Source organism: Nannospalax galili, unplaced genomic scaffold (genome assembly GCF_000622305.1).
Source record: "Nannospalax galili isolate Female #2095 unplaced genomic scaffold, S.galili_v1.0 scaffold30, whole genome shotgun sequence".
NCBI classification, from domain to species: domain Eukaryota; kingdom Metazoa; phylum Chordata; class Mammalia; order Rodentia; family Spalacidae; genus Nannospalax; species Nannospalax galili.
The window spans coordinates 1,806,868-1,822,717 of NW_008329127.1; the positions used below are offsets into that span (position 1 = coordinate 1,806,868).

The 15,850-nt window shown below is 39.8% G+C and overlaps 1 protein-coding gene across 3 annotated transcripts in view; it reads right to left on the reverse strand.

Moving 5' to 3' along the window:
* The window catches only part of Rnf182 (ring finger protein 182), a 54,239-nt gene that overhangs the window by 37,524 nt on the left and 865 nt on the right, over nucleotides 1-15,850 (reverse strand). The window contains exon 1 of one of the 3 annotated variants that reach the window (XM_008831454.1): nucleotides 15,434-15,465. The exons of the other annotated variants lie outside the window; for them this stretch is intronic. The gene's annotated coding sequence lies outside the window, so the exon portion shown is untranslated. Of the gene's footprint in view, nucleotides 1-15,433; nucleotides 15,466-15,850 lie in introns of those variants that run through there. 3 annotated transcript variants of the gene reach the window in all.

Here is a 15,850-nt window from a genome sequence, read left to right on the forward strand (position 1 = left end):
TTAATACATGCAAGCAATACACTCATACAAATAAAAATAATATATATTTTTAAACTTAATAGCACAGACTATCTTCATGAGTTGAGGCAAAAAGTTCTTAAGAGACAGGAAACAGTAAGCTCAAAGGGAAGAGTCAGAAACTGGAATTCATAAAATGAAACACTTCTGTATGTCAAAATAATTACAAAAATTAAGTAGCAAGCCAGTGTGTAGGAGAAAATGCTTGTGACACAGGTATCTTTTGAAGACTCCCAACTAGAAAATATGAAAAATTCCATAAAAATCATTACAAAAAAACAGTAATTTTTTTTTAAATAGACAAAATCTCAACTGGCATTCCACAGAAGAGGTTATCCAAATGGCCAATAAGACACAGGAAAGGGTGTTTAATATCACTTATTGGGAAACACAATGAGATATCATTTCTCAGTCACCCCTAGGAACAACAGTCCCAAAGAAAGAAGAGAAAGGGGGATTTCCACACACTGATGCCGAGACAGAAACTGACATAACCACTTTGGGCAACTGCTCAGCATCAAAGCTAAGTCCTACCTGTAACCTATGACCCACCCACTTCTAGTAGATGCTCAACTGATAGCCCACATATCTATCTGTAAGAATGCTCACAGGTCATAAATGGTGGTGGATGCCTATAAGCCTAGCACTTCATATACTGAGACAAAAGGACCATGAGTTCAAGGCTGTCCTGGGTGCCATAAGGTGGCCTTGCCTCCAAAACAAAACAAAAAGACAAACAAAAAACACTATTCATAAAGTAATATTTATAACAGAGAAAAAACAGAAACTACCAAATGTGTATCACAGATTTTAAAATACGTGGCTATGAAACTATACAGAAATCATTCCGTTTGTAAGAAGTTCTAAAATAAGTAAAACCAACCTATAGTAATAGAATTTAGGCTATTGGTAATCTTTCAGGGGAGATAATTATTGGAAAAGGCAAAGGCAGGATTGGGGGTGAGGGTAATTTGGGGTTTTCTGATCTGGAGACTGGTAACATCAGAGTCCACTGTGTGGAAATGCACAGAGCTCCACCTTATGATCTGTGAGAGTCTCTGCATATGCATTAATCTTTAATAGCAAGATTTAGGTAAAGACAAAAAAAGCTTTGCTGTCTGCATCTCTGCTTGATAGCTGTAGCACAAAACAGGCTCAGGATGATGAGGCTTTAAAGTCTACACACAGCACTCAAGATTTTCCAAACTCAGACCTGAGCATTTCCTTTCTTGTTTCAAACATCTTAAAAACCCTTAGCCTGGCCTCTGCCTCTGTCACCAGCCGAGCTGCTCATCAATGTCTTGTCCTCCCACCTAAATCCATCCCTCAACTTAAATCCTTTTTTCCCTCCAGAAGCCACATTCTCTAGAGTAATTCAAGGCTTTTCTGTGCAGTACCCTCTTCCTACCTCTTTCGCATACTTTCCCATTCCAACCCATTCCACGCCTCCTCTTCCCTAGGTTATCCTTCACTCAGCATAGATGGCAGTTATTCCCAAATACGTAAATCCCTCTCCTCCAGATTTCCATAGATACCATATGCCCTGTAATGCCACACCCAGTGCAACGATCAGGCATTTGTTCATAACTTCTATTACCTGTGAGCTCCAGAAGGGTGAGGCTGTGTCTGTTTGTTTTGTCAATGGGTCATGAGTTCAATGACTATCACAATGATTCTGTACATGGATATGCAGTAAATATTAACTGAATAAATAAGGTAACCAAGCTAGAAGAATTCCTAGCCACTTCGACTGAAGAGTTTTCCTCAGTTCTGCAACTCAAGCATTTTGCATGAACTGAGTACATTTTCTCCTCTTTTGAAGTCACTTTATCTGGCAGACAAATTAACCATGACCCTGAGGTTAATAGTCAAGTCATTTAAATTTACTTCGGACCAATAACTGACTCTCAGTCCAGATATAATTTTGAGCTCTAAAACATTTTAAGTGTCTTCTAATTATGGCCCACTGTAGAAATAACATTGTTTGAGGGTTCCACACTCTTCCATCATTGTCTAAAAAGACAGAGAAAGAAAACACTGAATTTGTCATGTTGCCAGTTTCTGACCAAAACTGTGCCAATCAGTAGTATGGTCCATTCCTAATGTCCCATTATAACAAAGTTTATCTCAAATGAGTCAAGGGAAGAGGTTTTTTTTTCAACATGTTAAATCATTTTTTATTTGTATTCAGTAGGAGATAAGCTGAGTAACTTTCTACCCATACATTATCATGAGTAAGAGATCTTAACAATTCCAAGTTTCAGCGACCTCACGTGGTTCTAATTAATATGTTATCCTTTTTGAGGATCAAATGTTCTGGTATAGTCCCCTGAAATATCTTCTACCCAGTAACATGTGGTTTTCGGTGATTCCACTGTAAATCAGAACAAAACTGGAAGACACTAATTTAAATATCTGAATAAAGGTCTTGACAGTTTGGCTTTAAGAAATGTTTCCTGGGGCTAGGGAGATGGCTCAGTTGGCAAGGTGTTTGCCACACAAGCATGAGGACCTGAGTTTGGATCCCTGGCACCCATGTAAAAGCCAGGCAAGTGAGTACTTGCCTATAAACCCAGTGCTGGGGAGGTAGAGGCAGGAGACTCCTTGGAACTCTGTGTTAAACCAGCTTGGCTGAATTGGTGAGTTTCAGGTTCAGTGAGATACCCTGTATTAAAGGAATAAGGTAGAAGACATGTGATGTCAGTCTCTGGCCTCAAGCACATATAGGCATGCACATATGCACACATACAAACTTGTACACACAAAAAATTAATCAATCAATTAATTAAAAAGAGAAATGCTTCCTGGACTGGAGATAGAGCTCAAGGCTGTGATGCTCACTTAGTATGTGTGAGGCCTTGGGTTCAATTCCCCCTATTGCAAAACAAAGAACTGCTTCTTCTTAGCCATAATAATTTATTTGCCCATACATATTTGTGATATAAGGAAAATGCTGAATGGGTAGTTAAAAACATGTATACAGACCACACCTTAGTTATTGCTGTTTCTCATGATACTTGACTAGTTATTCAAGTGCCAGGTAACCCAGTGCTGCTATGGTGCCAGACTGTGAGCTACACATCAAAAATCCTAAGTAAAAACATACATTATCTCTGCCTGCATGGAGCTTTGTTGGGGGACCCTGCCCTGAAGGTTGCAGTTCTCCATGTCCGGACAGCTCCCCAAGCTCTGCTCAAAATGGAGGACTCCCTTTCTCAGCAGGGGCTTCTTACTCTCTGTCTGACCTTATTTGGAAAGTGTCTCCAAGCACAGATGCCTGACCTTATTTGGAACATGACCTTTGACATAGTTCCCTGCAAATGCTGCCCCTGGTTTTTCCCGTATGATAATTAGGCATTGCACCACAGCCAGTCAATCCCACCTCCCCTTTCTGCACAATAGGGTCCTCCTGCCACATGCAAATAAAACATTCTATGAACAGCTATCAGGTGAAGCTTTGGCCGCCATCCTCACCCTATCTTCCCAGCAACCCTCCCTGAATAAATGAGCTGTCTCACTGAAGCTGACTCCTGGAAGTTCTTTCCGTTTTACTCATGGCCTTCCTGACCCCATTCGTTGCCTCTGCTCCCTTTGTTCTAGTGGATTGGTGGCCAACGACCCATGAGGGAAAAGAGACCCACAGAGCTTATAGTCCAGTGAGGATAATATCACATTTAAAAATCACATACATTAAAATTGTGATGGTGTGAGGCAAACGTGATAACCACTACACTACAGTGGCGCACTCCTTTAATCCCAGAACTTGGGAGGCAGAGGCAGGAGGATCTCTGTGAGTTCAAGGCCAGCCTAGTCTACATAGTGAGTTCCAGGACAGGTGGGGCTACAAGGAGACCCTGTCTCAAAAAGACCAAAAAAAAAATTGTGATGGTAAGAGGTGCACGTCTCTCACCTGGACCACGGTTAGTGGTTCTGAACATAGTCTCCCTTGCTCCTTCCTACCCACTCACTATAGACAAAAATACCCGAAATACACAACAAATTACTCCCAAGCCCCCCAACCCCCATCTCTGTTTTGGTCTTGAAGTCTCTTGAGCAAGGAAGTGATGGCATCTGATTTAAAATTCAAAAAGAATTTCCTGGATAAGAGATTGTAGATGTCAATGGTAGAGTTGGGAAGACCAGTTAGTAGGTACCTGAAATAAAATTCCTTGGAAATGGCAGTAGCTGGTACCGGGGTGGGGTGGTGGGGGTGGTGAACCTGGGGAGAGTGATCAATCACATTTGATGGCGAGTCGGCAAACTCGTACTCAGTCTGAATCATCTTTTATTTGTTTTCAATCTGAAACAAGCTGAGTAACTTTCTACACATACGTTATCTCAATCGTAACGATTTCAACAGATTCAGTGACTTCAGTTCTCATTAACGTTAACCTTTTAAAATCTTCAGATGTCCTGAGAGATGCCCCTGAAAATATCTTCAACTTATTAGTAAGTAGCTGATAGTGGTTTTCACTGTTAAAATAGAAGTAAAGAAGAAAAAATAACCAAGGATGCCTTCAAAGTTACAGCCTAAACAACTGAACAAATGAAGCAGTCACTTGCTAAACTGGGGAAAAACTGGGAGATAGAAAAGATCACTTCAGAGAATCCTCTTTCTGTTTGCTGTGTATTGAGGCAGCAGTACCTACTGAACCATCTCAGTGGGCGTAGAATGAAGGACACAGTGTTCAGTTAGAGCTAAAAACTTGGATTTTTTTTATCATATTAAAGTTGTGAGGCAAGATGGTTACCTAAAAATTGGAGTAAGACCGGAAAGAAAAGGATCCAAAGAGTGGGGTTAAGGCACTGCAATGTTTTCAAGATCTGGAAGAATCCACAGAGGAAGCTGAGGAGGGAACAACTGAGATAGACAGATATCTCAGAGGCTACTGTGATGCCTCTGTTCAGTGAACATTCTTTCCCTTTCCTTTCCCTGTGTGGACGCAGGATGCGTCCCTGCTCCACTGGCTATAAACACTTATTTGGCCAATAAGAATGTTAGTGGACAGTTGAAGGCGGCAGCCTCCAGTGTTTTTACGTGGCATGGCTTTACCCTTTCACTGCTATAATCTGCCACAGCATGGACATTCCCAGGGTGGATGCAGTCCCTTCAGCCTGAGTTTCAAACCAACATACAAAGAGCAGATCTGAACCCAATCCATAGCCTGGAGCCAGTGTCAGACAATCACAGCCTGGAGCAGAGCCACCATCAAAGTTCAACTTGCTGAACTGAATGCATTTGGCCTACACCATGAACCAAAGATTCAATGCAAGCTACTGAGCCTAAGGGAAGCTTCTACCATAACACCACTAAGGAAATAATATTGCATACAGCAATTGAAGAAAATCTTGCAAGAAGAACTTGATCAACTGTTAGATGATATTAATAGGTGGGCTGAGGAGAAGACTAGAAACTGATCACAAATCTGTCACGGAAAAGAGCGTGCTCAGCGGAGTAGGGGATATGGATGTCAAACTGGAATAGAGTCAAGAATAGAGGGAGAAAAAGAGCAAAAAACAATACCAAGTTTTACTATAAAAGAGAACAGAAATAGTACAGATGCTGAAGAAAAATGGAGGAGTCAAGAAAGACTTAGTATTTTTTTTTTATCTTTTTGAGAGAAGGCCTCCCTGTAGCCCCAGCTGACCTGGAACTCACTATATAGACCAGGCTGGCCTCAATCTCACAAAGATACAATTGCATCTGCCTCCTGAATGCTGAGTCTGAAGGCTTATAAATTAGCAATAACGTCACCAGCCATAATGTTCCAGCTTGGAAACTGATGGAAATGACCAAAGTTAGAAAAACTGGTGACACAAAAATACCACTATTTATCAATGGGCCACAAGAGAAAGTAGGCAGGGAAGAGGGCTGGGCCTTGTGAGGTCCCACGAGACACGATGATCTGTATGAGCTTGGAAGCAGGTGGGGTTGCAGACGCAGTGACAGAAGCCTATGAAGTGGTCTATGGGCAACATCATCCACAGAGGCGAGGAAGGGAACTGTGGCACAGGGGAATAAAAAGACACAAAATGTTTGTCTAGGACAGTAAGCTGTGAGCAGACTGGGAAAACGGAACAGGACTGCCTACCGTGTTTAACTTCACACATGGATGACATTTAAGTCTTCACCATCCACCTAAATGGTAAATTACTTATGAAGAGACAGTGAAGGCATAAACTTCCCAGCTTGTAACCCCCTTTGGAACTACTACAGCTGTTAGAAAGGAGCAAAACAAATTGGAGTTATCCCTGAGGAAAATAAGCAGAAGTGTGGACTATCTGGATCTAATGAAATGCCTTTAAAATGCCTATGTAGGAGCTGAAGAGTTGACTCAGAAGTTAAGAGCACTGGTGTGGCTATCAACCATCCATAACTCCAGTTCCAGGTGATCTGATGCCCTCTTTTGACTTCCACAGGCATTGCACCACAAAGATGCACTTACAAATGCAAATGCAGACAATACATTCAGACACATTTAAAAAAATAAATATTTTTAAATGCCTGTGCAGCCCATTGGATGTCATGAAAACTAGTATAGAGCTTGAGAAACACAGAACCCACCTGAGTCAACGATGTCTAATACAGTGGTGGGTGTAACCCGGAGCTGAAGGAAGCCTGAAGAGCCAATGTGAGCTCAGTCTCTGGGGCTGCACCATTCAATATGGCCGCCACTAACCACACTGGCCACTGAGCTCCTGACAAGTGATGTGTGCAACTAAGGAGCCAAAAGCTTAATTTTATTTAATTTCAATTAATTTACATTTAGGAACTGAAGTTTTGTAAAATATCTTTTCTGCAAACATAACTTTACTGTCCAAAGAGGACTACGTTTAATTTTAATTGCTGAAAACATCCAAATTGAGATAGTTTATTAATGTAAACTACACACTAGATTTTTGAAAATTGACAGAAAAGCAGCCTTAATTATCTCATTAATCACTTTCATATTGATTACTTGATGAGATTATGATGCATCTTTAGATATACTGGGTTTAAAAAATCTATTACTTCTTTAAAAGTTACTTCATAAAAATAGCTATCCAAAACTCAGAATTATATATTGGATGGCACTATTCTGAGGATTTTTAAAAAAATCAATAAAATCTGAAAGCACAGCTTGGGGCTTCCTGTTGTTATTGTGATTCTAAAAGAGAAACTACCCATCAATGTCACAGGAAGAATTGTCCGTGATGGATGCAGTCCGGGGCAACATTCCACCCTTAAATCTGTGATCAATGAATGAGAAGGGGGAAAAACAGTCAAGCTCAGCTTCAGTGTGGGATGCTTTGATAACTGAAGGTGACCTGGAATGGTACCTTTAGTTTACTTCCTTCAAAGTGAGTGAACAACTTCACAAGGTAGAGAGGGTACAGAATTAAACAGACACTCAAAGGAACATGTTCCTATTAATACTTTTTAGAGAAGTTGAGAAATACATTTCATATTAATTGGTACAGCCAATGAGTGATTGTCACATTTTTAATGTTCAAAAGAATCTGACATTAAACTGACAGCCTAATCTTGTGATTCTAATTTAAAATGTGTGATAGACTTTAGGCATGTGATTTACTTAGACTGAAGTGCTTAAGAGTATTTAATTATGTCTAGACAATATTAATTTTGTAAATGATGGAATATTCAAAGGAACTTGAATTAGTATTTGGAAAGACTACTTATTTGAGTCATAAATTTGCCCAACAAGTATCTGATCTTTTTAAAATAAAAAATCAAATATATTAAATATGTATAATTTAAAATGTTTAAGGGTTTAAATTTAACTTCAAAAGTGAATAGATAGTTTGATGAATTCTGTCTGTTTAATTTGAATCAAAGAGTAGTCAAAGAAAAAGTGAAAGTGATTTGCTCATATTTACCAGAAATATAAACAGGATAGTAAGATACGTAAGTTTCTATCAAAAATCATTTCACTGAGGTTATGTTTAATACTAATTATTCTTTCCTGTTTACTTTTCAATGCTCAAAACTGTTTCAGGAAAAACGTCTTCATATCTGGCATTTGTCTTTCATTTTCTCCTCATACATGATGTTGCTGTTTAATAATTTGGAACTTGTAAAATGAAAAATTCTAATTTGGGTCATTTAAACTATAAGAAATTGTTTTTTTAAAAAGGATATATAAGTTGAACTTAACAGTCTACAGAAAACTACATTTAATTTTGACCTGTAATGATTTAAATATTAATTTTCCTTTCTATACATAAAACTTGCCTTTAATAAATAATAATTGGGTACTTGATCAATATGCATTCGTGTTATCCTTATAACAACCGAATAAAGTGGTATTCTCCCCATTTTATATTGTTGTCTTAAATCATTCAGGTTGCTATAACAATGTCTCACAAACTCTGTGGCTTATATATAAGCAACAGAGATTTTCTTCTGGTTCTGGAAACCAGAAGTCCAAGATCAGCGCAATGGAAGCTTCAGCGCCTGGAAAGAACCCACTTCCTGGTTCGTAGATGTTACCTTCTCACGGGGTCCTCACATGAAGAAGGGACTAGCAAACTCTCTGAGAACTAATTCTATCTATGCAAGTTACGCTACCACTTCCCAAAGGCCCAGCCCCCAATGTCATCATTACCTTAGGAGTTAGGATTTCAAATTATGAAGCTGGGGGGAACAAGAGTATTCAGTCCATTGCAGTAAGGAATGAAGGCACTCGAATGTGTTCCCCCTGGGTCATGAAGCCCAAAAGATAGCACAGCTGGGGATTCAAACCCGGGCTGTCTTCTCACACTGTTCTTGAACATAAAAATGACTCCAAGGGACAAATATGACTAGATGAAAAAACGAATTTGAATAGACTGTTAGGTTGTAACCAAGTTTCTTGCTCCTCTTTTCCCACCATCATTATAAAGAAAGGTTTCCACCAGGAATTCCAGAAAAAGTCCATAGTTTGCTGGAATGACCCAAATGAAAACTGTTTTAAGACTTCTAAACTCATCTCTGACCTTCGATATCCAAAGACAAGGACCTCTCTTAATGTTACAAAGGGAATGATGCTCTGGCCATCCTCTGGAAAATTCCAGCCTGGGATCTATGACATCTATGCCATATGGGATATATGATATCCTATGTCATCTCTTATAGCCCTTTTCCAAAATGATTCCCATTTCAGTGCCCGACATAAAATAAAATGAATTCGAGAATAGAAAACAACTATCTAATTTTGTTGGCAGTTCTAAAACCAGAGTTGACATTAAGTCCTCTCCCTCCTTCTGCTCCAACCTGGCATCTTCAGACATGTCAAGGATGTCTTCCCTTGCAAACCTCATGAGGATTGCATGATCCAAGCTAAGTGGGCCTGCCATTTTGAATCTGCCCCCCACCAACAATCCTGAGCTTTCCAGAACACCAATAACTTCAATGTCTTTCCTATAGCAGGAAGATGCCACATTCCTGGCTTGCAGATAATTAACGAACTAATCAGTCAACTTCAGAAGGTGACTTAGCCACGCACATCATGTTTTCACACTTACCAATGCCATGTAATAATGGACAAACTGTTCATGAGCATTTTGTGTTAAGAAGACAGGCATTACCATAAAGATCAAAAGAGAGAGCTGGTACAGCATGCCGATTGGGGTACCTGGCACCAAGTAAGTGGCCTAAACTACTATAGTATTTATTGTTAAAAGAACCTACAGAACTATGCTTAATTATTTGTTTCTATAGACACCTGTCTCTTATTTAATCCGACCTTTCACATAGCTTAAATAAGAAAGGAACCCTGAAATTAGATCACTTAATCATTCTATTAAGAACAAGAGAACATGTGTTATGGGGTGGGGAAGGCAGATGGGAAATAGCAGCTCAAACACGAGGAACATTAAAAAGACAAGTGAAAATTATTGTGGAAGATCTACTTTCTGTTCCCTTTGACTAGAATAACCAAAAGCTTCATCATAACTTCTGGCATAAAATTAAGCTAGTTAGTGATTAAGTTTTCTCACTTATAATATTTTAAGACATGAGCCTCAGAAACCAAATAAGTTGAGAAAATGGAATTGCAATATTTGGTTTGTAATGATATACTTCAAATAACTAAAATTTCAAGGAGTTTTATAGGGGCCTCATAATCCATTTTAAAATTTAAAAACTGGAATAATTTCACAAGGAGTTTGAGCCAGTTCTCTCAAGCCCTGAAACAAAACTGACTTTGGAACTAGATTAAAACAATAATTTCACATGACATGGAAAATCTTTGAAGTATGTAATTAGGAAGAGCAGACTTCTGCCCACCTAATCTTTGGTTCTGGAAGTAGGTAAGGCAGCGTTCTTGTTCTTGGCAAGTTTACCATGTATTCTTTTAAGCAGTCTATGAAGTTCTTAAAGGAGAGCTATGCATGGAGGAAGTTCTGTTAGAAGAAAGAGAGAATGTGGTCCTCGGGACACATCAGAGGTAATGAAAGAAAGAACAGCTAAGCCAGCGTGAGGTACCCTGAAGGCAGAGAACAAACATTTCTTAGATATGTTTACATGGATCCGCAAACACCATAGGAAATGTATGTTCTCTTAACATGTGAATTCACGTAATAAATGAAAGATCAAGCCCCTTCAAAAGTTTCTCTTTTATGAATTAATGTATTCTAGAGTCTGTGTAAAGAAGAGAATGCTGGTGGAGCCAGGCATGGTATCACATGCCTATAATCATGAGTTCAAGGTCAGCCTTGGCTTCATGGTCAGCTTGGGACCAGCCTAGGCTACATAGTGAGACACTGTTTCAAAAACAAAAAGAAAAGAAAAAGATTAACTAAAAAAAAAAACAACTTTAGCTCATACCTGCAATCTCAACACTCAACACCTAAGAGGCTGAGGCAAGAGGCCAGCCATTGTTCTAAGATCAGACTGGATTACATCTTTAGTTCCAGGCCAGCCTGGGCTACAGAGTGAGACCCTGTCTCAGCCCCATCAACCCCAAAAAGAAAATAATACTGGTACATATAACACACTATGAAGAAATGCATTCCAGAACTTTTCTTTTGTTTCCTTTTATTAAAATTATGGAAAAAATAAGAAAAAATGCCCAAGCATAATAATTAGTGCCATTATTTCTACACTTAGTCTATATTTGCTAGATAGAACATAAGACTTGCTGTGTTGCTTCACACGAAGCCCAAATTCTGGTGTATCTTGTATACCTGTAAGTTAAAATAACACAGAGAGAGCCCATCAGCCTCACCAAGTCTAAAATAATGACAATGCAGGGCTGGAGAGATGGCTCAATGGTTAAGAGCACTGGCTGTTCTTGCAGAAGACCAGGGTTCAAATCCCAGCACCCACATGGTGGCTAACAACTGCATGTAACTCCAGTTCTAGGGGATCTGATGCCCTCTTCTGTCCTCCATGGGCACTGCATGACACTGCTGCACTTATACACATGCAGGCATAACACTGATACACATAAAATAAAAATTAATTAAAAAAATAAGGACAATGACCAGAACCTGCCTCAGGAGGTTCTTGTACAGAAAAGTTCATATTTATAATGTGCTTAGAACAGTGTCTGATATGCTAGTTGATAACTGATTGACTGTCTTATTTACTTCTTGAAAAACAGATGGAATTCAACCATGGACTGCATTCAGACAAGGGCTTAGAAAATCAATACATCACAAGAGAAAATGCCAGATAAGATCACATAAAAGCTCTTGACTGTAGATTTATAATTCAAGAGCCCTAGTAAACATCTGCTCTTCAACAGAACTGTACCTGACACATCACGTTGTGATCAAATTGTGCAAAGTGCTGTGTCTGGCTTGAATGACTATAGGTAGCTGAGAGGGATGAGAGTTGACAGGAGACCAGTATTCAACACAACTCCTCATTCAGTTACACACAACACCTTAGACATAGTTTGATTTATAGATCAACTGCTATCTTAATTATCTAAATTATATAACTGACCAATTAGATTACATGGCCCATATGGAGAAAATGGGTTCTTTGGCCTTAATTTGTGGTTTACAATATTCAAAAGTGCACTTAAGCCCAAATCCCAGAGACACTAATTTTATAGGCAGTTAGAAAGGTAAAGTGGGTCCTAGCCATCAGGACCAGCATCCCCTTGTGTAGGCCTGCCTAACCTGGGAAACTGCAGGTAAACTCACATTTGTTAAGTGCCAGGCAGTGTGAACTTTGAGGTGTTAGAGGTGTTAAGGAGATGATTAGCACCACCAGCCTTTCCTTCACCTGGGCAGCGTGAACACTGCCTGAGGATTCTCAGTGTGACGTGAGAGCCTTGTAGTCACTGACTCCTCCATCCTGGTCCTTAGCTTTTCACTTTGCACTGATTATAAGTGAAGAAGCAAGGATCTAGCGTAAAACACGTAAGGCTGTATGTGACCAAATCACTGGACAGAATCTCTAATGTTCCTACCACTATACTACCTGGGTGAATGTCTAAATGAAGAAGAAGAAGAAGAGGAAGAAGAGGAAGAAGAGGAAGAAGAGGAAGAAGAGGAAGAAGAGGAAGAAGAGGAAGAAGAGGAAGAAGAGGAAGAAGAGGAAGAAGAGGAAGAAGAGGAAGAAGAGGAAGAAGAGGAAGAAGAGGAAGAAGAGGAAGAAGAGGAAGAAGAGGAAGAAGAGGAAGAAGCTTTCTAACACATGTCACTACACACTAAGCTTCTAACATTTTACTGGTAGAACTGCAAATCAACCAAATCACATTTTTGAAATAAGTTCTGAAGGTATAAAAAAACCCGAGGACTTAAAAAATAAAAGCTTTATGGAATTAAGTGACACTTTTCTGCTGAAAAACGGTGACGGCAGCAAACTAAACCAGAGGAACAAACTGGGGTGATCTAGATCTATAGATATAATGGGTTGGATGCAAATTAAAATCAATAATCAGAGCACTTAGAAAACAAATAATTCCTAAACCAAAGGGTTCAGATAGCTTCTATCTAGAAGAAAATACTTGCTAAGCATTTATTAACTGTCCCCAAACTATACTACACAGCTGCTACATATAACCTGTGGGTAAAGGGATTGATCGTTTTCTTTGAACTATGTTCATATCACTCAAATAGAAATACGTACATTTTCCCCCAAGTACTTTTGGTTTGTAAAATGACTTAAAACATCTAATCGTTCCTTGATCTGGGGCACAAAAACTGGAAAGTGCCCAAAATAGTTTCTTTGCGTCTATCGATCATTATTAATAAGCCACACCACTAAACAGCCGCCCACCACCAGGGCCAGGTTCTCTACCCCTTTGCTCAACGCAGCAGTTGTGATCAATACCCACCATGCACAGCAGGTCAGTGGACAATACCTTATATTCACAGCATTTTCCCTTGGGGTCTCAGGGTCTAATTCTTCCCTCCAGCCCATATCTAAGCCTAAGTGCTTGGGTAATAAAGAAATGATTTTAAAACTATCACCCTTCACCAATGCGTACTTTCATAAATATACAGCACACTGCACTAGATGCTAAATTACCAACCAGTAATCATGCTATCACAGTGCAACCAGAAATTGCAAGAGAACGGTTACCCAGAAACAGCAAACAGAGGCTTTGGTGGCTTTAGGGCTGGCTGCTGGACAGGGTTTATGGTTACAAACAACTGACTTCCAATAGCACAAAGACAATGTTAATCTAAAATCAAAGGACAGTTCTTGGTTTGCTCTGGCATCTTTGGTAAACTTAAATGCCAGAATTCCTCAGGTGAAACAAGCACAGGAAAAAGAATCAAGACTGTAGTTTAAAACTTTTACCAAAAATTAAGATCAGTTTTACTTGTAAAATTAAGACACTTAAACCTGGACATGCAGGAAAGGACCAGCAGCCCTCAGAAACACGGAGAGCCTTGACTGGGGTTTCACACCTGAGGGTGTGCTTGCTTCTGATCTAATCCAAGGCCTAGAGCACACTTCCAATTTCCTAGGGCAATACTCTGGGAGACGGCAGTATTATTTTCTTTATTACCTGGTGGTACACAGACTCCCAAAAGCTTGTGACGTATAGGAACATGCCAGGTTATTGTTCTACACTATGGCAAGCTTCATCTTACATTTCAGAGCTTCTATAATGAAATCAATACAACAAAGCAGCACATGTAATCCATGACTGTTTATTCCTGAGTTCTGACTTTATTTGGGGGGGGCAGAAAATCATGCTGCTTTGAAGATGCTGAACTCTACTGAATCTTGCACCCATGTGACCTGGCATCAAAGGGAAAATGCAAATCCTTAGCATCTTATATTAACACTAGGTATCTCTGTACTTCGGCATTCTAACTAACCATGGGCCACAAGCTAACCGCTCAAGCTAGAACATCTACTGTCTGTGCGATTCATAGGGCTGAATGCACAGAGTACTTGTATTTGGATGTTAGGGTTGGTGACACAGAGCTAAATAGAGCTGTACTCTTGGTACCTTAGAAAGAACTCAAATTTTATCTTTAGGGCAAACTATGAAACTATATTCTGTGTCTATATAATGTGTCTCGGTTTCAAGTTCTGTGTGTCTTTGAGGCTGAAATGAGAAAATGCCTATTTCCTCTCCTGGTTTCCTTCTCTAAACAGATCTACTTTCTTTTAATCAAGAAGCATTTAGCAGAACACCTGTGAACCACTCTGCAGGTAAACTTCTGTTTCCAAACAAACCCAGTTGTGAAATGATCTGAAATTACCGAAACAAAAATGCTTTAGTTTCCAACACAGTCCCCTAATGAAGTGGCATTGCCTAAAATTGCTGGCTAACAGGTGTGGAAATCCCGGAAAGAGGGAAGGGGAGTATCAGGTAATAACTGTGCTGACCCCTCAAATGGATGTAACATCCTGTATCCTAATCAACTTAACTGCGACTCAAAATAATCAATGCCACTGTTTCAGCAACTATAATACCCTTCAATAAAAACAGAATAAAAAATAGAATTCCCCACATTCCATATAATGTTCCTCAACTGACCCTGTCCTACTTATATAGGATTGTCTGTAAGGTTCTACAACGTTAGCCAGGCGAATAATTTCCGGGTTATCAATATAGTATCTGTCCCCAGTTAACAGAAATAATATCAACATATGTACAGTTTCCTTCTAAACCGATTTCTGAAAAGGAATGCTTGCTTTCTTTCACGGTAGTACAGGTGAGACGGTTTCAAGGTTCTCCCCAAAGACTTCAACTATCATAGTTTTAAATTTATTTTTGTGTCTGTAACAAAGTATCATGAAATGATCTGCCAACTCGGGGCCACTGGAAAAGGAGGGGTGCCCACAGCCTGAGCAATTCCCTATCCAGTACCCCAATGCCCTTGGCAACTGCATCACAGTCCTTCTCACACACCCGTAAACACTGATGCAAACAACGCCCAGCTACCTGCCTCTGGATGGCTTCCTTACACAAAAACAAGCATTTTCCAGCTCCTTTAGGCATAAGCACAATACCTTCCAGAAACAGCAATGACATTGGTGCCCAGTATCTCCTCCACAAAGTGCCCATCCGGCTAAGAGCTCTGGGACAGGACAGCTAGATGAGAGGCCCCGGTTCACTTTCCCACCACCAATTCCAGGTGCATACACCTTCCCAAGATAAAGGTCCTTTATATTCAAAATCCAAAAGTACTTTAAAAACCACCTCGAAATGCTTGGTTCACAAGCTCAGAGGCTGACTTTTTTAGAGATTTGGTTTTGTTGTGGGAATCTCTGGTTTGCTCCTCCCATCCCATCCTGTAGGGAATTAGCCACAAAAGATGAAAGTCTGGATGAAGGTAAATATGATGGGGGAGGAGGGGGAGAGAGGGAGAGAGGGAGAGAGGAGAGAGGAGAGAGGGAGAGAGAGAGAGAGAGAGAGAGAGAGAGAGA